The sequence below is a fragment of the Loxodonta africana genome, chromosome 8, assembly GCF_030014295.1.
Source record: "Loxodonta africana isolate mLoxAfr1 chromosome 8, mLoxAfr1.hap2, whole genome shotgun sequence".
Lineage (NCBI taxonomy): Eukaryota > Metazoa > Chordata > Mammalia > Proboscidea > Elephantidae > Loxodonta > Loxodonta africana.
In genome coordinates, this window is record NC_087349.1 from 97,869,287 (window position 1) to 97,892,821 (window position 23,535).

At 39.9% G+C, this 23,535-nt stretch overlaps 1 protein-coding gene across 2 annotated transcripts in view; it reads right to left on the reverse strand.

The window, feature by feature from the left end:
* Positions 1-23,535, reverse strand: part of AOAH (acyloxyacyl hydrolase) — a 264,955-nt gene that overhangs the window by 167,228 nt on the left and 74,192 nt on the right. The window lies entirely within an intron of this gene.

Here is a 23,535-nt window from a genome sequence, read left to right on the forward strand (position 1 = left end):
TGGTAGTTCAGTGGTAGAATTCTTGCTTTCCGTGTAGGAGACCTGGGTTCAATTCCTGGCCAGCACATCTTATGTGCAACTACCACCCCTCTGCCAGTGGAGGCTTGCATGTTGCTGTGTTGCGGAACAGGTTTCAGCAGAGCTCCCAGACTAAGAGAGAATAAGAAGAAAGACCTGGCCATCTACTTTCAAAAATCAGCCAGCGAAAACCCTATGGATCATATGGTCTGATTCACAACCAATCACGGGGATGGCACAGGACCAGGCAGCATTTCTTTTCATTGTGCATGGGCTTGCCATGAGACGGGAGCTGACATGACGGCAACTAATAACATCAACGACATAGCTAGGACGCTCCAAGGACCACTGTGTTCGTACGTTTGTAGGAGGGATTGGAGGAAGGTGATCCTAGAGGTGCGCAAACCTTTTTTCCTCCACTCAGTGCACATGTACAGTAAATTCTCATTATTTGATGTTGTTATGTTCTTTATGTATTTGTTGCAAATAATTAATTATATCCAGTAGCTCTTAAAGTAAAACACTAGCCAAGAAAGGTTTAACATTTTCCTGACCTTGGAAAATGGGATACGAAATTTCTTTGGCTTTCCACCTCACAACAATGCTGTCCACTGCAATTTTTTTTATTGATCATCATCTCATGAATCCATAAATTTCTCCACTCTTCCAGAGCTTCATCACACTCTACAGTTACTGCTTTAGCACTTTCCAGAGTGGTCTCATATACAGATTAATGAATTTCCTTTTCTTTTTTCTGGATGTACCGTATTGATTCATTTACGTTGAACTCATGGCCAATAGCACTGTAACTCATGCCTGAATGAAGCTATCTAACATACATATTTTCTCTGTAAGGCATATCACAGCCATCTTGCTCATAGGGTCACTAGACAATACCAGCACTATACTTGAGTACTAGTGAAATCACCAAGAGAAAGTACGAAAATGTGGTCCTAAGTAGGTTGCAAAAAGGACACTTTTTTACTGTGTAAGAGTTGTAACAAGAAGGCAGAGTGTCACCTTGTTCAACCTCAGCAGGAAATGTGCACATCTGGCAACTTAAATTTTTCACCATTCTGTGCATGTCTGCAGATGACCATGAAAGTGTAGTGACTATTGATTTTGGAGTCATAAATACATTTTAGTGAGTAGATGACTTCACAAATATGGAATATGTGAATAATGAGAATCAACTATAACTGCTACCATTCTCATCTGTAAAGAGCTTAACACTTAGTGGGAAAATAAAAAAGGTATACATGTGAGTTTATTAAAATAAAAAATGTGAAGAATATGTCCCCATTAACTCATTGTCATCAAGTTGATTGCAACTCACAGTGGCTCTATAGGACAGAGTAGAACTGCCCCATAGGGTTTCCAAAGAGCAGCTGGTGGATTTGAACTGCCAACCTTTTGATTGGCAGCCAACCGCTCAACCCTGTGCCACCAGGGCTCCATAAAGAATATAGAGAAAAGGAAATCTCTACTGGGAAAAACAGGAGAGAGAAAATAGAAGAGGCTTCGGGAGGAAGAAACTCTTGTGCTGACCTTTGAAAGAATTAAGATTTCAACAGTTAGAAGTGGGTGGAAGGGAAAGAATATCTTAGGCAGAAGGGACATCAGAAGTAAGGGTTTGGAGATGCAACAGTTGGGCAACAATGAAGTGAACAATTCAGACCTTCTGGCTACATGAAGGGAAGCAGAGGAGAGAAGCCTGGGAAAGCAGGTGATGGTTAAAGAGTGGAAGGACTTGAATGTCATCATGATAGAAGTTTGGTCTTTATTCCAAAGGTAGCTGTTGGCTGTGGAGTTTTTGAGCAGGAGTGTGTTACGTTTGGTAACGAAAGTTACGAAAATTAAAACTGAAAAAAGACCAAACGCCGCACTCTCCCATGGTTACTAATTCAACATGCACTCATAACAATATAAGAAAGAGAATAAAGTCCTGCTCTTTTTTTGTTTTGTTTTGTTTTCCACAGAAGAAAATGGATGTAAGGACTCAAAGACATTCGCAAAAGTTAATTTGTTTGTCTTAATAACAAATGCAGGGGGAAAATTTCAAGCAATGTAGAAAATGAAGATAATTCCCTTCCTGGTAATCTTTTCATCGCTGGCAATTTTATGCCAAGTCTGTTTCTAAAGCATGAGGATGACTTTTCCATCCTCTTAAAAATTAAAACTTCAGAATGGAGAGTGCTATTCTAATGAGTGGTTGGAGAAGAAGTTTGGAAACGGATTGTGAGCTGGATATAAAGCTCTCTGGTTGGAAGCCAAAACAGTGCTTACGACTCAGCTAAAGCAATCATTTGAAGGCCTAAGCAGATTCTCTATGAGCAGTGAAGGGCTTGGTTCTGGAAGCATTCATTTGATCCTGCAATTTGTTACGGTCAAATCTTTTCAAATTCGTATTACTTTCTCCCTTGGGTTGTCATGTTTCTTTATTCCAGCTTCAAATTCTATCCAGAGTCTAATTATATAATATCTTCACAAGAAACCCACCATACAGGTTCATAGAGATATAAGCCCTCAGCCATGGATATCTATACTGGATTTTTTTACTTAAGAACTTGGAAAATGGCCCAGGACAGCATGACATGTACCTTAGCAGTGTGCAAAAGGGGAGAGGGCAACCCTTTCCTTGATCATCAGGATACACAGTAGCATACACCCCTGGCGGCTCGCTAAAACATTTTTGTCTGGAATGGTTTAAGTGTTCATCCAAAGTAGAGCAAGCCTGAAGTCTTCAGATAAGAGGAGATGCTTGGTGACTACTGACTGCTTTCATTCTCCAGGGCAATAGTAGTTCTCAACCCTGGACTCCGAGTAGTTTGGATGATGGAAGATCAAGGGCCAAGCGCTATCATTGCTATCAGTTTCTTGGTCAAAGGTGTGCACTGGTAGGGATTGTACCCTGTCAAGCATTAGCCAAATGGGAGCTCAAGCAAAAGGAAGATAGTGGCCTAATAACGTTAGGAGTTTGGTTCTGGGTGAAACTTCCATCTTCCATGGAGACCCTTTAAATATTTATTCCTAAATCATGGTCTCCATTGTTATTCCCCATTTAAAGTGAACTGGGACTTGAGAGTGTTTAGAGGTTTAAATCCTGGCTTTTTCAGGATTGTGGCCTTCAACCAGTTACTTAAGCACCTTGAGCCTCAGATTCCCTGTCTGTAAAATGGGGATGATAATAGCATGGTGTGAGAATTGAACAAGATAGTACTTATAGAGTTCTTAGAATACTGCCTAACATATAGTAAGCTTGAGATTAGTGTTAACTATAATCACTATGGTTATTTCAGGCTATGTTACCAATACACAGTTAGAAAGATTACAATAATTTTAACATCAGCTTATACAAATGTATGCGATTTTTCAATGATCCTGAAACTCACTTTGAGAAGAAAGTATTATTTTTACCACTTCACAAATGAGAAAACTGAGGCACAGAGAAGTGACATAATTTAATCAGGCGGGTCTGCTTGCAGAACAAAGACTGGTTCTCAAGTCTCTGGACTACAGCATGTTTCCCACCATTGCCCCATTGCTTTCTAAGAATGCCTGAAATTTTAATACAACCAAGAAAATATGACCTATGAGGTTTCACCAAGGCTTAGGGAATGGCACATGGAACTCAAGTGGAATGTGGGTGGTTTAATGCAAAAAATTAGATAGGGGAGAAGAATGTCTCTGTATTCAAGAAGCCATGCACTTGTGTGGAGAATTATGTAACCAAGGATACAAACATGATAGCCAGCATATAATTGGTAATGTAAGGAGAAAAAAATAGTCATTCATTTACAGCCATTTCCTTGTGCAATCCTTCTTTCCACTCATTCCTTTCACAAACACTTATTGAATGTCTATGTTGTGTCATGAAGTGTATGTTGGTGAGATGAAAGAGAATGAGACGTGAACTTTCCTATCAAGGGTTTTATAAGCTGGGAGGGAAAACTGACAGCAACATGTGTTTAGAATATGATGTGGAAAATGTTAAGTAGGTGTGTGAGCACAGGGCACTCTCAGAACACTTACTAACATGCAGGAAGGAAACTGAATCAAGGTGTGTGTCGGGGTGGGGGTGGTAGAAAGGGGCCCAGGAAGCTTCCTAGAGGAGGAGGCATCTATATAGATACCTGAAGGACAGGATGAGCAGGAGCTAGAATGCAAAAAGGGGGTGAGTATTGGTAGTAGAAGCTGTGATGTGCCACTCAGGCCTCCCTTCAGGAATTTATCCCCACTGCTGGGGAGACACGGGGCAGCTGTCAGCCCACTGTGGCTGAGTAGAGCTGCCCTGCCCACATTTATACTCACCTTCCTGGAGCCACCCACATTCAATGACTGGTTAATGTTGGGGGATAATGACCTGGCCCACTGTCCTCAACTGGAACAACTCTGAAGGTTCATCACAGACCAACTTCTCCCTCTATCCAATCCTGCTTCCTTTCCTTCCCCCACGGGTGCTGATCCCTTGGGCACGTCACAGTAAATTCTTGCATGCTAATCTCTGACTTGATTTTGCTTCCCAGAGAACACAACCTAGAACAGTCAGTAGAGAGGTTTTCCTGCAGATGGAGCAGCGTGTGCGAAGCCAGCAGAGCCCTGTGTGTTCAGGCACCTGTGAGGGCTTTGGTAGGGCTGGAGCCAACAATGTGGGGGATGGAAATAAACCAGGCTGTGTGGAGAAGTACCAAGGATGAGAACATGAAGAGCCTTGTTTCATGTAAGAACTTTGAACTTCCTCCTTAAAGAAGTAGAATGGGCTCGGAAATTCTTGTCATTGGACATGTTTTAACCTCGGTTGGGTGGACCAGAGCTGAATTCATTGACTAGAGGGATGGAATCCAGCATCGGATGGGACATGTGACTAAGTTACCTTGATTTTTTCTGACTCTAAGAGCCTATGGTTTGATGTTATTTACGACAAGACTGTAGCTGTGATGTATTACTAAAGCAATAAATACAACAGCAACAGAAGCTATCATTTACTTGGTGCAGTGGTTAAGAGCTATGGCTGCTAACCAAAAGGTCAGCAGTTTGAATTCACCAGCTGCTCCTTGGAAACCCTACAGGGCAGTTCTACTTTGTCCTGTAGGGTCACTATGAGTCGGAATCAACTTGAAGACAGTAGTTTGCTTATTTATTTATTTATTTAGTTAGTTTACATGGAACTAAGTGCTTTCCAAAATTATTTCATTTAATCCTTGCCACAACCCTATTTATTACATTAGTTACTATTATCTCTATTTTATAGATTAGGTAAACTGAGGCTTAGACTGGACAGATAATTTGTTCAAAGTCACAGAGCCAAAAAGTGGCACAGATAAGATTCAGTTTAGACCTGCTTAGCACAAAACTAATGCTTGTAACCCTGATTGGGAGATGTTAGTAGGTGTGCTAGAAAAAAAAATTTTTTTTAATTAAAAAATATGGGAAATGATGAACTAAATCCCTCTCTGCAAGAACCACAATGTAGAGTAGCATATTCATGACTTTAGCCATTCTGTGGTAAAGAATACCATTTAGATGGTCATTTCTAAAACATTAGAACGCTTCAGCGACAGTACATGCCATTATGTTGACTGCCATACGGAAACGTATAAACGTAGTGTGCGGAAGATGCTTGGGAGCTCAAAATTTCGCTTGAAGTTTGAAGAGAATTGGTGAATTGGACAAGACATATTCACTAGCTGAGCCGTCTCGGGTTCTACGATGTTAAAGAATTGAATTCTGGTACACTTAGGAGCGAAGGAAGTAAAGAAAAATAGTGTCAGTAGACAAGAGTTTCTAGAGTGAACAATTTTTAGTAATCAAGTTCTCTATCAATTATAGCAGCAGCAGATTTGAAAATTACAGCAAGTGCCTTTTGTTCACTTTACGCTCTTGACAGCAGTGACAGGCTCCCACAAAAGGGAAGGCCCCTGGGAAGTGGAATGATGATTTCAGACGTGTGTTTTTGATTGTCAAAGAGCATGCAGGTATGAGGGGGGGATGGTGAGCGAGTTGAGGTGGGGAGAAGATCACTAATCTATTCCGGATCTTTTCCAGAAGGTTACTGGTAAGGGTTGTTCTTCACAACCACATTTTGTGGTGTAAGTTGATCTAAAAAATGGAGCAAGATTTGAAAGAGGCCATCTCCAAGGAGTTTACCATCCAATGGGGAAGATAAGAGTATAAATAACTACAGTATAAGGCAGACTACAAGAACCAAAAGAAAGATGCCAACAAAGGGCTATAAAAGCTACTTTTGTGAAGTAGGAAGACAGAGGCGAGATGGTCCACTGTTTATGAGTTTTTATCAAACAATGGCTTGTCTGGCCTTGGAGTAGAATTTGCTGATCTATTATTATGTCTGTGTTTCAATGTATCCTACAATGGCTGTTTGTTTTTTTTTTTTTTTTTTTGAGATTTAGCTCTACCAAAGCTCAGTTTAATTTTCAAGTTCTGACATTTTCCAGGTCTGACTGACATTTATGACTTTAAATTAAATGGAAAAAATGAAGTCAGTTGATGTCACTTTCTACTTCCTCCTGGGGGGGAGGAGGAGGGAGGGGAAAGAAAGAAAAGAAATGAAAAAAAGAAGAAAAAAGTCACTATTTTTAAATGCATTTCGTTTTACTACTGAATGTCTTTTTCATACATACTTTGCTATTAGCTAAATTTTGTTCTTTCCTCCGCCTCTGCTAAATCTGAATTGTATAGACAGAAATATCAATACATTTAATTATGCTTCCTGGTGCATAGGGGTTTAGAGCTATGGCTGCTAACCAAAAGGTCTGCAGTTCTTCTAATCTACCAGGCACTCCTTGGAAACTCTACGGGGGCAGTTCTACTCTGTCCTGTAGGATTGTTATGAGTCAGAATTGACTCAACAGCAACAGGTTTTTTTTGTTTTTTGATTGTTTCCTTTTTTTTAGGCAACACCTTAAGAAAAAAAAAAGCTTTATTTTAAACAGTGCTATTCCCACTCTGCTCCTTTTCCTGACATTATTATTCATGGATTTTACCACTCTCCCCACCACCCCCATCACTATATACCAGCTCCACCATCTTTAATAGAGGTTTTTTATGTGTCAGGTTCTGGAAAAGGGATTGTACATACTTACCTCTAAACTTCATACAAACCCTGTAAGAAAAAAGCTAATAATTCTTAGCCCCATTTTATAGATAAGAAATTCAAGACTCAATACCATCAAGTGAATTGTCCAAGGCTTCACGGTTAATACCTTTGTTTCATTTTGACTGTTTCTTCCTAGTGTCAGGGCATATACAAGAATAGCTCATGGTGTCTAGCACTGAAGAACTTTTGCTATTATGCCGTTTGCCTGAGGTAACACAATTAATCATCCTTTTTGTATTGGTTTCGTATTGCTGCTATAACAAATTGCTACAAATTTAGTGGTCTAAAAACAATACAAATTAATTTTCTTATAGTTCTGAAGGTCAGAAGTCTGAAATGAGTCTTATGGGGCTAAATCAAGGTGTCAGCAGGGCTTGTTCCTTCTGGGGGCTTGAAGGGAGAATCCTTTCCTTGTCTCTTCCAGTTTCTACAGGCCGCACACATCCCTTGGCTGGTGGTCCCATCACTCTGACCTCTGTTTCTACGGTCACGTTTCCTTCTCTTATCTGTCTCTACTGCCTTTTCTTCTAAGGACCCTTCTGATTACATGGGGTCCACCTGAATAATCCAGGATAATCTCCCCAACTAAAGATTCTGAATTTAATCATGCCTGCAAAGTTCCTTTTGCTGTGTAAAGTAAAATATTTACCGGCACTGAGGATTAGGCTATGGATATCTTTGGGAGATTATTATTCTTTCTATCATACTATTCATTCAACAAATATTTATTGAGCACTTAATAGAAACAGTGAACTGTGCTGGGCTCTGGTGATGTCACAGGGAACAGTTCTGTGAGGAATAAAACAGATTATCTGCTCTCATGGAGTTTACACACTAAGAGAAGCAGATATTAAAAATAATTTTATCATTATCTAGCTTATTGTAAAATTGTTTAATTATAACTGTAAGAAGTCCTAGGAAGGATGGAAGGTAATGAAAGGAGAGGAATCTTGGAGGACCTGGCTTAACTTGGGGCATTAGGGAAAAGTTCTTAGAGGAAATGACTTCTGAGCTGAGCTCTGATGTGGGTGCTTAATTTGGTGAGGATGAAGGGCAAGAGAGGATGCTGAGAGACCAGAGATTAAAACTTTAAAATACAAAGATCTCTTAAAACCGTAGAAATCCATTAGGCTCATTGCCTTTTCTTGAGCTAAAAGAAGAAATAAGCATGCTCTCAGGAGAGAAATAGTTGTCATTGTTTGAACTTCTCAAAAAGAGGCAAGAAATATTTTCAAATCTTGAATATAATTACCTTCCTTGGAATCATTTGATTTCTTCTGCTTACCAGAAGTCAAGGGTAACAATATTTGCATGAGTATTCCTGCCCTTCTGAGAGCCTTGACATTGATGGCAATGGGTTAGTTACTTATGTTAAGAGCTCAGCTGCTAACCAAAAAGTCAGCAGTTCAAACCCACAAGCCACTCTGAGGGAGAAAACAAGACAGTCTGCTTCTGTAAAGATTTACAGCCTTGGAAACCCTATGGGGCAGTTCTACTCTGACCTTTAGGGTACTTGATGGCAACAGGTTTGGTTTGATTTTTGGTTTAAATAAGTCTTTGAAGTCCCTTGATGGAGCACATGGTTAACATGCTTGACTGCTAAATGAAAGGTTGGACGTTTAAGTCCATTCAGAGACACCTCAGAAGAAAGGCCTGGAAATCTACTACTGAAAACCCTATGGATACACATGGGGTTGTCATAAGTCAGAGTTGACTCGACGGCAGCTGTTACTTGTATTTCTTTACATAAGCCTTTAAGCATGTCTAAGTAGATAAATTCTTCAAGATCCCAAATACGGGTTTTCAGAAACCTACAGCTAGAGTTTCTGTTCGGGATGATAAAAAAGATCGGGAAATAGTAGTAATGGTTACACAATATTGTGAATGTACTTACCGCCACTGAGTTATACACTCAAAAGTGGGTAAAATGGTAAATTTTATGTTTTATATTTTTGACACAGTTAAAAAAATAAAGGAAACTGAAAGAAAAAAAAGAAGAGAAAAAAATACAGCTTGGAATCTCTGACAAGATCCTTTGAAATGCTTGGGGGAAGATTTAATGGTAGCCAAGTACAAGCAAAGTCTTTCAGTGCTTTCCTCAACTCCGTTGGAGCTTAAAACCTTCAAATATTCAGGGAGCAGTTTAATTAGTGCTCTCTGATACGTAAAGCCTTTCAGTTTCTGTGATAATTTCTTGTCTAATGATCTTGGAAGAGTTTTGTGGAGACAAAATACCTAAGGGGGAGATGGAATCTCACTGTTTTAATTTTCACTTATTTATCGATGAGAAAGGGTGAGCATTTCGCATACAGTTTTGGTCCTTTTTTGTAAACCAATTGTTTGTGGCCTTTGCTTGTCTTTTTTTTTTCTTTTGATTTCATAAAAGCCCTTTGAACAGAAAAGAAAATAATTCTTCATGTGGCGTATTACAAAAACGTTTTCCCGGTTTGTCATTTGTCTTTTGATGTTGTTTTTATGGCATACTTTTACTACTCAGATATATTAATATTTCCTTTTTGTGGCTTTTGGATCAAAAATTACAAATAAAATATCTCAAGGTTTTCTTCTTTTATGGTCCCATTCTTTATGTTTCAAACTTCAGTTCCTTTGGGGTTTATACTGCTATAAAGAAGAGAGATGTATCTAGTTAAACTTCTCCCCCAAATGGTTAGTCTTTAGTCTCAACCATTTATCGAATCATCTAACATCTTACCACTGTTTTGAAATGCTATATCCATCAAAAGCAAGAATCTCAAAAGCATTTGCATTGATTTCGAGACACTGCACTCTGTTCCATTTTTAAACTGATTTTTTTTTTTTTTGCTTCTAGAAGGCTATCCCCCTCATTTAACTCAATGTTCATAATTTTCTCAGATGTTTAAGATAAACTTTAAAAACACTGTCAAGTAAACAACCCCACAACCAACAATTTGCTTGAATTTTGATTTCTCATCTGTAAATTGGGATAATGAAAGATAGCCCTGAAATTGTGTGGGAGGATTTTACATGTTGTATGCCAAGCACTTAGTCCAGCTTCCAGCATGTTGTAACCACTCAAATGGTGATTGTCATTGCCTTTTATTTTTTAGCTCCCAGTGTGTACCTATCACACAATAGGAGTTTAGCAAATGTATATTAAGAGAATGAAAGACTGACTGTGTCTCAAAAGCCTGTCAATTTTGCCCAAGACCCATTTGACTTGTGCCATTTCTGGTCCCGGTGACCAAAGATATGGTGATCTACCAGTCACAGCCATGGGTTTAATTAGGCTGGGTAGTTTGGAAAACTTTATTAACTCTTCTAGAAGATTAAGGTGCCAAATAATGTTCCAAAGCTTTAGGTCATTCTTTCTTGGATGTATTTTCTCTTCAGAAATAACATTTGATTTCTAATGACTTGTCAAGTCACAGTTGAAGATCAGCCATTACTTAAGGAGGAAATTTTCTGAACGTGAAGCTCTGATGATTATACAACTGGTTTCTTCCTTGTTTAATGGTTTGTTTTCTTATAGGCTTGTATGTATGAGAAAACACACACATACTATACTGAGTTAGGGTGGAGGATGAGGCAGAGCAAAAATAAACCATGGAGGTTGACCAGACAATCCAGTGGGACAGAGAGGCTCAATTATTTCTATTTGGTTTGGGTTCTGAACTATTATGTTGCTAGAATTGTCCATGCAATAACCAAGGAAGGCTTCTGCGTAATAGATGATGGCGACAGAGGAAGTAATTTCATTTCCTTGTCTGACACAGAGATTCTGTTAAACTGAGAACACTTAAATAATTTTTATTTTCTGTGCACCTGCCACAAAAATTGAAAATCATAATTACAGCATTGAGAGGACAAGTGCAGATTTTAGAGATTTGAGCCTTAGAAAAAAGAGATGGATTTAAGAAATTTACCAACACACACACACACACACACACACACACACACACACACACATTGAAGAAAATGGATCCCAGGATCAGAGATACTTTTCCTGAATAAGAATACAGAAGAACAATTATTGGCTACTACAGTGCATTTTGGTTTTAAATAGAGATTCTAGACTTTAATCCTCTTTCCAATTCAAGGATTCAATTTGTTGATTCATTTTTTTTAATTACCATTTATACTGAATACCTACAAGGTTGCAAGAATCAATGCCTACAATGATTCCAAGGATTACGGTAGGCTCTGAGCCTATGTTCTCAGGGTTCTCTGTCAAGTTAGGGGCTCATAGTACAATGACCCTAGACTGTTGCAACAAGGGAAATAACTAAGAGATGTACTTCTGGGGGATAAACATAGTCTTGGTCAGAAAGGAGAAATGGAAAGGACAGAATGGTTGCTCACAATGAGTCTTTAGGAAGATTAGCAGCAGGAAAGGCCCAAGTCTAGATAAATGAACTGAAGCTTAGCTTGAGTCTGTGAAAACGATAAAGAGGGAGATGAGCTGGGAGTATTGATACCAGCAAGTATTGGGCAAGAATGTAGAGAGATAAGGAGCATTATAAAGGCATTGTTGCTGTTAGTTGTCACTGAGTTGATTCTAACCTATGGTGACCCCATGTGACCCCATTACTGTCACTATTTTACAGCTAGAACTGGGTTCAAATTTTAGCCCATTTATTAAACAAGCATTTATTGAGCACTTGTAGTGTGCTAGCCCCTAGGCCAGGCAGTGGGATGCAGAGCTGGGTCAGGTGTAATCCCAGCCTCACAACCTTTCAGTCCTGCAATGAAGAAAACAAATGAACTAATGACCATCATGCAACACGGAAAGTGCAATGATAGCTATAAGGACATGGCATTATGGGGACAAAGAGGAAGGGAGTTGAGTCCTCATTGGAGGAGAAGCATGGGTGTCAGGGCTAGTTTCTTGGAGGTGGTGACAACTGAGCTGGGTCTTAAAGGATGACGCAGGAGTAGGACATTACCAGCACAAGGGAAAACAGGAGTAGAGCAAGGAGGCAAGAGACAGCAGGATGTGAATGAGAAGTATATGCTCTCTAACTACAGTGAAGAGAATGAGGCAAACGACAAGGCTACGTAGGGAAAGGCTAGTTTATGAAGCTCAGACTTTGTCCTGGAGTTGATGGGTTGCTTTGAAGGGGTTTAGATAGGGAAGGGAATATGGTCAGATTTGCGTTTTAGAAACATTTCCTTGCGGCCTGTATGGAGGGTGGGTTTGAGGGATTCAAGACTGGAGGCAGAGATATCAGTTAGGAAGCTGCTACAAAACCCTAGCCTAGAAATCATGAGCCCTTGAGTTAGGCAGGTAGAATTGGGGATGGTAAGAGGGTACAGACTAGAAAGAACCAGGTAGGTGGGTTAATGGTAGTACCGAAACTGAGACACGGAATATAGAAGGAGAAGTTGGTATGGAGGAAAGAAAACAGTCCTGGTTCTCACATACTATGCTCAAAGCATCTTGGGACCTGATCTGGAAGCTGTACATACTGTCTGAAGCTCTGAGGAATATTTTGAGCTTTATTCGTGAGCCCTAATAACAAGAGCAAGAGCAAACATTTGGTACACTTGCTATGATCAGTCACTATTCAAAGAATTTCACATGTATTAATTTATTCAATACTCACATTAGCCTTTGAGGTAGGCTCTGCTATTGTCCTAATTATACAAAAAAAAAAAAAGAAAGAAACTGAGGTACAGTGAGATTAGGTGATATATCTCAAGTCACTCAGCAAGTATGTGATAGAGCCAGCGTTTTTACCCAGGTAATCCGACATCAGAATCCATGTGCTTAACCACCATGCTATATTGCCTACTGTACTCCCTATAATAACTCAGAGAGAAAGCTTAGAGTGAGAATAACCTTGGCTGGGTGGGTTGTGATGGCTATGAAGCAAAGAACAGCCTCTCAAAGAGACAGAGTAGTACTTCTGGCCAATATGGAGGCTTAGTCAGACACATTATTCCTGTACAGCAAAGACTTGAGAAACTAAGTGAATTAAGAGAAATAAATGACAATCCTGGAACCCTGAGCATCAAATGAAAGGATAATGAACTAGATAAAAAAAAAAAATAAAGCTACAAGACTGAAAACAGGGACCAGAGGTGTCAATCTGCAAATGACGACAATTTCAAAATAGAAATGTGGAATAAATGGCATAGTTACAGAACTTTCATATGGAGAGGAAATCAAGGAGATATCGAGCTACAACAGACTGTTTTCAACTTAAAAATCCATTGCCATCGAATTGATTCCAACTTATAATTACCCTACAGGATGGAGTAGAACTGCCCTGTAGGGTTTCCAAGGAGCAGCTGGTGGATTCAAATTAAATTTTGGGGTAACCATAAAGAAAACTAATACGCTTTCTCACCAAAATAAAAAGGAAGAAAATCATAAAGACTCAGTAACCACAAAATCAACAGGAACAAAGGAAATGAAAAGAAAATCCATAAACAAAAAGAACTCAGCACAGAAAAGTATGCAGAACAAAGAAATCATCAACACCACAAAAAAGTACAACAAAATGATAGCAGTAAATTTATACCTAACAATAATTACATTGAATGTAAATGGATTAGATGTGCCAGTCAAGAAACTTCAAGTGGTAAAATGGATAAGAGAACACAATCCATGAATATGCTACCTACAAGAGACACATCTTAAACACAAGATAAAAATAAGTTAAAAATCAAAGGATGAAAAAAAATATACCAAGCAAAGGGCAACCAAAAAGAAACAAAACAAAAGCAGGAACTGCAATATCAATCTCTGATAAAATAGACTTTGAGAGACAAGGAAGGGCATTATATAATGATTAAAGGGTCAATCCAACAAGAGGATGTAACCATAATAAATATCTAGGCACCCAATGAAAGACCTCTAAAATACATAAAACAAACTTTAACAGAATTGAAAAGAGAAATAGACAACTCCACAATAATAGCAGGAGACCTTAACACACCACTTTTGATGAAGGGAAAAAAAACTATAAAGAAACTCAACAAAGATACAGAAGGTCTAAACAACACAATCAACCAGCTTTATCTCGTAAACATACACAGAACACACCAGCCAACAGCAGAAAAGTATACATTCTTTTCTATGATGGTGATGGTAAATAACACTTGTACTTATTACGTGCACAGCACTGTTCTAAAACTCTATCTATCTGTCTGTCTGCCTACCTACCTACCTATCTATCTATCCATCTATTTATCTATCTATTCATATATTTGTATGTATAAAAACAAAACAAACCAGTTGTTGTAGAATTGATTGCAACTCATGGTAACCCATGTGTGTCAGAGTAGAACTTTGCTCCACAGAGCTTTCAATGGCTGATTTTTCAGAAGTAGATTGCCAGGCCTTTCTTCCAAAGTGTTTCTGGGTGGACTCATATGCCAACCCTTCAATTAGCAGCCGAGTGTGTAAACTGTTGCACTATCCAGGGACTCTTATGTATGTATACATACACACATATGTTTACGTTAATTCATTTACTCTTCACAGCAACACAATGAGGTATTATTCCCATTTTATAGATGAAGAGGAAAAAAGTAGATCATCTGGTGATCTACTCCCAAAAATCAGTCAGTGAAAAACCTATGAATCACAACAGAACATTGTCCAAAGCACGATTGATCGTGGGGATGGTGCAGGGCTGGGTAGTGTTTTGTTCCGTTTTACATGGGGTAACCATGAGTTGGGGGCCAACTCAACCGCAGCTAATGACAACAATAACATAGATGAAGAAACTAAGGGATAGCAGCTAGGGTCACATAATAATATGTGTATAAATATTTGCATAAGAAACTAACTTGAGCTATAAACTTTCACCTAAAGCACACACACACACAAAAAGAAAGACACTGAGGCCCACAGTGATTAGGTAACCTGTCCAAGGAGGTATAACCAAAAACCAAACCCACTGCCATCGAGTTGATTCTGACTCATAGCAACCCTGCAGGACAGGATAGAATTGCCCCATAGAGTTTCCAAGGAGCACCTGGCAGATTCGAACTGCCGACCTCTTGGTTAGCAGCCATAGCACTTAACCACTGCACCACCAGTGTTTCCCCAAGGAGATATAGCTAGTAAGAAATGCAGCCAGGCTTTGAACCCAGGCAGTCTGGCTCCAAGGCCTGTGCTCTTAACCACCATGTTAAATTGTCCCAGAGTAAGGAGAGACATTTGATTGTAGCTGGAAGTGAGTAGGGGTTTGGGAGGTTTATTTTTATTTTTTAGAACGGGAGAAACTCAAGCAGATTTACGGGCTTTCTCATTTTCTTCACTGGCTGTAGACAACTTCCGTGCAATTTTGCCCAGTCAGCACGCCGTTATGAGAAAATCCATAAAAAAAGTGAACTCCATATATATGGGTTCTAACACCTCCAATTCCCTCAGCCCTTCTAAGAAGCCCTATTCCTTGGGGATTAGAGACTAGAAACTCAGTAACAGAGTTTAAATTAATGAATCAATCAGAAAAGGGGCAGAAATCAAAGAAAAGGGTGATGCTAGAGGGTAGATGGAGATATAACAAATTTTCTACGTCTTAGGGGTTACCAGAAGATGAAAAATCAGTAGCAGGAGACGGAACAATACCTCAGGCTTGGGCAAAGCTCCAGGACAACAGTTCTCAACCTTCAGTGCTCATCCAAAGTTTTCCAGAAATGCAGATGTTGGAGTCCCACCCCAGGAGACTAGGTCAGACTCCCTGGGGTTGGGCCCCACGTATATTTCTGAGAACTGCTTCACGTTCTAAAATAAGCTAAACGTTTTGGACTATGGTTCTGGCACATTCTACTGAGACCCGCTCAGTCCTTATGAGGGAGGAAATACAGCAAACTCATGCTCAGAACTGTCCTTCTCCAGCTTGCTTTCATTCAACAAATCTTATGGAGCACATACTATGTGCCAGACACTGTGCCAGTTCCTGGGAATACAATGGTGAACAAGAAAGACTTGGCCCCTGTCCTCAAGTGCTATGAAAGAAATGAGCAAAGTGCTGTGACAGAAAAGGAAAGGAGATCTACTTCAGATAGATTGGTCAGGGGAGACCTGTCTGAGGAGGGGAAATTTAAACAGAGACCCAAAGGAGGAGAAGGAGCTGGCCATGCAGAGACCCACAAAATGTTCTTTTAGGCAGAGGGTTCAGGCACAAGATACTGAGGCAAGCAAGGGCTGGAGCGCTGTGAAAACCCTTACTCTACCTTTAAGATCCATGGACTGCTTTGGGAAGGCTTCGTTGACAGGTACTCCCTATATCCCCCAGGTAGAGCTAGACCCCCCTCTGCAGAAGTTCCCGCTACCCTTGCATCCTCTGTTAGAGCACTTGTCCCTTCAGCATTGCTTGTTTGCAAGCCTTTCTCCCCTGCTAGAATGCTTCGTATTGCTATTGCCTGGTGTAGATGCTGGAATACTGTTCTACATAATTCATCACACAAATATTTGCTGGCTGTAAAAGCAAAACAATGATTCTGAAGAAACTATAGAACTGTAGGCAAATCTCTTGTTCAACTGGGTCTCAGTAGACTTATCTATAAAATAGGGAAATCCTATTGTCCTGCGGAAACCCTGGTAGCGTAGTGGTTAATTGCTACAGCTGCTAACAAAAAGGCCGGCAGTTCGTGTCCACCAGGCGCTCCTTGGAAACTCTATGGGGCAGTTCTACTCTGTCCTACAGGGTTGCTATGAGTTGGAATCAACTCGACGGCAATGGGTTTGGTTTTTTGTTTTTTATTTGTCTTGCAGACTTGTGATGGCTAAAAGAGATAACTTACATAGAGTGCCTGGCAGAGGGATTGGCTCATGGTAAGCACTCAACAAATGTTTGTTGAGGCTTCACTGAGTAAGTGAATGACTATACTATTTAATAGGTATTGAGAAAGTTGGGAGACTTGGGCAGAGTTCTTGGCAGTTAAGCTTTTTGCGGTATTTAATTAAAACTAAAACTAAAGCTGCCTTTACTTTCCTCTGACACTCTAAGATTTGGCTTATCTGAATGTGATTCATAACATGGCTAAACAGAGGTAGCATTGATAATGCAGATGTGAAGAGCTGGAGGTCAGAAGTCTAGGGCCCTGGATTGAGTTCGGGTTCTACTCACTAGTTACGAAACCTGAGTCAAGCCCTTGAGCTTCACTTGCAAAATATGTTTGATAATTATACCTATAAAAAAGGTTTGGCACTGTGAGCTGGATTAGAGTTAGAGACATTGATGTGAACTCATGCTTAGCTTAATATATATTCAGATGATAGATACAAAAGCAATTAAAGATACATGTATATACATGGGCTTGGTATATATACATACTTTACCTAGCTCAGTCTGCTAAGAGGGCCTAGAAACAATGACATTTCAGTAGCAATGAGCACATCCAAAACTCAGACATTGACTTCTAGATACCAATCTCCAATAAAAGGAATCACGTTCCTTGGAGAGAGTAATCCTAGGGCTGGGGCCAAAACCCAAAAAATACAAGATAAGCCTGGAGCATCTCGTAGTACCTGAAAGGGAAGAAGTGCTCAAAAAATTACAAGTATGGGAGCATGTCAAAGGGACACAGGAACCAACCTGAAAAAACTCTAATGGTCAAAGCAAAAACAATCTGAGCAACAAAATAAATAATGTAGTAAGGAGCCCCGGTAGGGCAGTGGTTAGAGCTTGGCTGCTAACCCAAAAATCAGCAGTTCAAATCCACCAGCTGCTCCTTGGAAATCCTAAGGGGCAGTTCTACTCTGTCCTATGGGGTTGCTATGAGTTGGAATTGACTTGATGGCTACGGGTTTGGGTTTTTTTTGGTAATGGATTATAAATCAAAGTATTAAATACATATACACGAGTCTATACTGATATAAATAAATGACCGAATACATAAATAAATGAGAGGAAAAGAGATAAATCTTCCTTACCGAAGAATTTCTAATAATTTAAGTAGATACTTCCCCTCCAGGAGGTGGAAATTAGCTCCCCGCCAACCTCATCAAGTGTGGGAAGGACTTAGTGACTCACTTCCAAAAGGCAGAGGAAAAGGATAAAACGGTAACTATGTAGGAGAAATCTGGCAAATATTACCTTAACCAGGTGATCAAGTTTAGTATCCTGAGTAATGTCATGTGAATATGACAATAAAAGTCCTCCCCGCCGACACCAATGGTGTGATGAAAAAAGCATTTTGCTTCTATGGTGCTTTCCCAAAACCCACAAACCTAATGTAATCATGAGAAAAACATCAGATAGGCCAAATTCGAGAGACGTTCTGCAAAATACTTGACAGGACTCCTGGAAACTGTCAAAACCATGAAAAACAGGGAAAGACTGAGAATCTGCCATAGACTAAAGGACACTGGGGATACATGACAACTTAACGCAATGTGATACCCCAGATGGGATCCTACCACAGAAAGAGGATATTAGTAGAAAAGCTGGTGAAATCCAAATAAAGTCTGAATTTACTTAACAGTAATGTACTTTAGGGTCTCTATGAATTGAAATCAACTTGATGGCAATGGGTTTGGTTTTTAGAATGTACTCTATGGAGTTTTATATGGAGTCCCTAAGTGGTGCAAATAGTTAACATACTTGGCTGCTAACCAAAAGATTGGAGGTTCGAGTCCACCCAGAGGTGCCATGGAAGAAGGGCCAGACTTTAAAAAAAATCAGCCACTGAAAACTTTATGGAGTACAGTTCTACTCTGACACACATGGGGTAGCCATGAATTGGAGCTGACTTGATGGCAACTGTTTTTTTTCTAGTGTACTATACAACAGTACAGCCAGAATGTTCTTTGGAAGCAAAGATGATAAGACTTCATCTCATGTTCTTTAGCCATGTTATCAGGAAGGACTAGTCCCTGGAGAAGGACATCATGGTTGGTAGAGGGTCAGTGAAAAAGTGGAAGACTCTCAATGGATTGACACAGTTGTTGCAACCAACGGGCTCAAGCATAACAATGATTGTGAGGACGGCACGGGAGCAGGCAGTGTTTCATTCTGTTGTGCACGGGGTCACTATGAATTGGAACCGACTTGACAGCACCTAACAGCAACAACAACGTTGACTAGAAGGGTCAAGAGGTTGCCTTTTGGGAGGCTGAAAATGCTCTACATCTATGTCTTCAGTAAAGATTACTGATTCACACATGCTTTTTAGGAGTGATTTTTATGCCATGGAAATGAAAAAAGGTGTGATAAACATAATTTAAAAGTATATGCTGAAACTGTAATAATGTTAAGTGGGGAAAGTAGGGTACAAAATTGTGTATATGATATTATCACAACTCTCAAAGATATTAATATCATAAAATTTATTTTAAAAATTCAGGGCAAAAATTACCAACATTAAAACATTGGTTGTGTCTAGCAGTGGAAATTCAGTTGATTTTCGTGAAGACATGTCCCAGGGGAGTTTTGGAAACAAGGACACAGTGGTTAAGGGACCATCCTCTGGGAGCAGAATGTCTGGAGTCTGAATCCCAGTTCTGTTCTTAGTGGAGTGACTTTCAGCAAGTTATGGAACATGTTTAACCCTCAGTTTCCTCAACAGTAAAAATGGGTTCATAATGGTGCCTCCATCATGGGTTTTTTTGGGTGACTATATGTTTTTATATAAGATGAGGTGTAAGCCTCTTAGCCCAGTACCTAGCACGCAGCGAGGGCTCAAAAATGTCAGTTGCTGTTACTAAAAGACACCTGGGAAGCAGAGGTGAGTGAAGCTGCCCTGACTGCCCCTCTTCTCTGGGTCAGCAGTAGAGATGGAGACTGGTGAAGGGATTTGAGGTGAAGCTGAAAACCCAGAACTTCAGCCAGAGGAATTTGAAAGGAGTTGACCAGGGAGCAGTTGTAGGCTTTCCAGCAGCTTGGAATGGCTGGCTGGGGCAGAAGCCGAACATTTCTGGAATGAAGTCCTCCAATTCCTTCCGCAGCAAGAGAGAGTGGTCAAATTAACCCAGCGATGGGAACTGAAGAGAGGGTTGTGATGGGAAGATACAGTACCACAGAAATTTCTAGTATAATCTTCATAACCAAAATAACCAAACCAGTTGCCATCGAGTAAATTCTGACTCATAGCGACCCTATATGACAGAGTAGAACTCACTCCACAGGGTTTCTAAGGAGTAGCTGATGGATTTGAACTGCTGACCTTTCGGTTAGCAGCCGAGCTCTTAACCACTGTGCCACCAGGGCTCCATAATTTTGGTAAAGCATAAAAATAAAGAACGATATAAAAATGTCATTTTAAACTGGATAGTTTAAAATTGAACATTTTTTGGCTGTGTGAAGCTGTGGGTCTGATATTTTTATATATATAGATAGCTGCTGTTGAGTTGACTCCAACTCATGGCAAACTTATATAAAACAGTCCTTGCCCAGTCCTGTGTCATCCCCATAATCACCAGCACATTTGAGTCTGTCAGAATGTATACGTAACATGATGTTATTTGAATGGATATGTTGTTGTTGTTAGGTGCTGTCGAGTCAGTTCCAACTAATAGTGACCCTATGTATGACAGAAAAAAACACTGCCTGGTCCTGTGCCATTCTCACAATTGTTGTTATGCTTGAGCCCATTGTTGCAACCACCGTGTCAATCCATCTCGCTGAGGGTCTTCTTATTTTTTGATCACCCTACACTTTACCAAGCGTGACGTCCTTCTCCTGGGACTGATCCCTCTTGACAACATGTCCAAAGTATGTGAGAGATAGTCCTGCCATCCTTGCTTCTAAGGAGCGTTCTGGTTTTACTTCTTCCAAGACAGGTTCGTTTGTTCTTTTGGTGGTCCGTGGTATATTCAATATTCTTCACCAGTACCACAGTTCAAAGGCATCAATTCTTCTTTGGTCTTCCTTATTCATCGTCCAGCTTTCACAGGCATATGAGGTGATTGAAAACACCATGGCTTGGGTCGGGCGCACCTTAGTCTTCAAGGCGACGTGTTTGCTTTTCAACACTTTGAAAAGGTCTTTTGCAGCAGATTTGCCCAATGAAATGTGTCTTGATTTCTCTACTACTGCTTCCATGGGTGTTGATTGTGGATCCAAGTAAAATGAAATCCTTGACAACTTCAATCTTTTCTACATTTATCGTAATGTTGCTTATTGGTCCAGTTGTGAGGGTTTTTGTTTCCTTTATGTTGAGGTGTAATCCACATGAAGGCTGTGGTCTTTGATCTTTATTAGTAAGTGCTTCAAGCCCTCTTCACTTTCAGCAAGCAAGGTTGTGTCATCTGCATAACCCAGGTTGTAAGTCATCTTCCAATCTTGGTGCCCCATTCTTCCTCATATAGTCCAGCTTCTCGGATTATTTGCTTAGCATACAGACTGAATACGTATGGTAAAAGGATACAATCTTGATGCAAACCTTTCCTGACTTTAAATGACATACCACGCAGTACCCCCTTGTTCTGTTACAACAACTTCCTCTTGACCTATGTACAGGTTCCTCATGAGCACTCTTAAGGGTTCTGGAATTCCCATTCTTCACAATGTTATCCATAATTTGTTACGATCCACAGAGTCAAATGCTTTTGCATAGTCAATAAAACACAAGCAAACATCATTGTGTTATTCTCTGCTTCCAGCCAGGACCCATCTGACATCAGCAATGATATCCCTGGTTCCACGTCCTCTTCTGAATCTGGCTTGAATTTCTGGAAGTTCCCTGTTGATATACTGCTGCAGCTCCTTTTGAATGCTATTGAGCAAAATTTTACTTGTGTGTGATATTAATGATAATGTTCGATAATCTCAGCATTCGGTTGGATCACCCTTCTTGGGAATAGGCACAAATATGAATCTCTTCCAGTTAGTTGGCCAGGTAGCTGTCTTCCAAATTTCCTGGCATAGACAAGCGAGCACTTCCAGTGCTGCATCTGTTTGTTGAAACATCTCAATTGGTATTCCTTCAATTCCTGAAGCCTTGTTTTTTTCGAATGCCTTCAGAGCAGCTTGGACTTCTTCCTTCACTACCATCGGTTCTTGATCATATGCTATCTCCTGAAATGGTTGATTTTTGACCAATTCTTTTTGGTATAATGACTTCGTGTATTCCTTTCATCTTCTTTTGATGCTTCCTGCATCGTTTACTATTTTTCCTGTAGAATCCTTCACTATTGCAACTTGAGGCTTGAGTTTTTTCTTCAGTTCTTTCAGCTTGAGAAATGCAGAGCGTGTTCTTGCCTTTGGGCTTTCTACCTCCAGCTCTTTGCACATGTCATTTTAATACTTTGTCTTCTCCAGCTGCCCTTTGAAATCTGCTGTTCAGCTCTTTTACTTCATCATTTCTTCCTTTTACTTTAGCTACTCTACTTTCAAGAGCAAGTTTCACAGTCTCTTCTTACATCCATTTTGGTCTTTTCTTTCTTTCCTGTCTTTTTAATGACCTCTTGCTTTCTTCATGTATAATGTCTTTGATGTCATTCCATTCCACAACTTGTCAGGTTCAGTCATTAGTGTTCAATGTGTCAAATCTATTTTTGAGATAGTTTCTAAATTCAGATGGGATATACTCAAGGATGTTCTTTGGCTCTCATGGACTTGTTCTAATTTTCGTCAGTTTCAGTTTGAACTTGCATATGAGCAATTTATGGTCTGTTGCATAGTCAGCCCTGGCCCTGTTCTGACTGATGATATTGAGCTTTTCCATCATCTCTTTCCAGAGAAAGTCAATTTGATTCCTGTGTATTACATCTGGGGAGGTCCATGTGTACAGCTGCTGTTTATGTTGTTGAAAGAAAGTGTTTGCAATTAAGGAGTCACTGGTTTTGCAAAATTCTATCATGCCATCTCTGGCATTGTTTCTACCACCAAGGCATATTTTCTAACTACTGATCCTTCTTCTTTGTTTCCAACTTCCACATTCCAATCACCAGTAATGCATCCTGATTGCATGTTCAATCAGTTTCAGACTGCAGAAGTTGGTAAAAATCTTCAATATCTTCATCTTTGGCCTTAGTAGTTGGTGCAAAAATTTGAATAATAGTTGTATTAACTGGTCTTCCTTGTAGTTGTATGGACATTTTCCTATCACTGATGGTGTCGTACTTCAGGATCTTGAAATTTTCTTTTTGATGATGAATGCAATGGCATTCCTCTTCAAGTTGTCATTCCCAGCACAATACACCATATGACTGTCCAATGCAAAATGGTCAGTACCAGTCCATTTCAGCTAACTAATGACTAGGACTCGATGGCACTAGGTTTTTTACGGTAATGACTAGGATATCAATGTTTATGCATTCCATTTCATTTTTGATGAATTCCAATCTTCGTAGATTCATCCATTGTACATTCCACATTCCAATTATTAATGGATGTTTGCCACTGTTTCTTCTCATTTTGAGTCATGCCAATCAGCAAATGAAGGTCTCAAAAGCTTGACTCCATCCATGTCATTAAGGTTGACTCTACTTTGAGGGGGCAGCCCCTCCCCGGCCATAT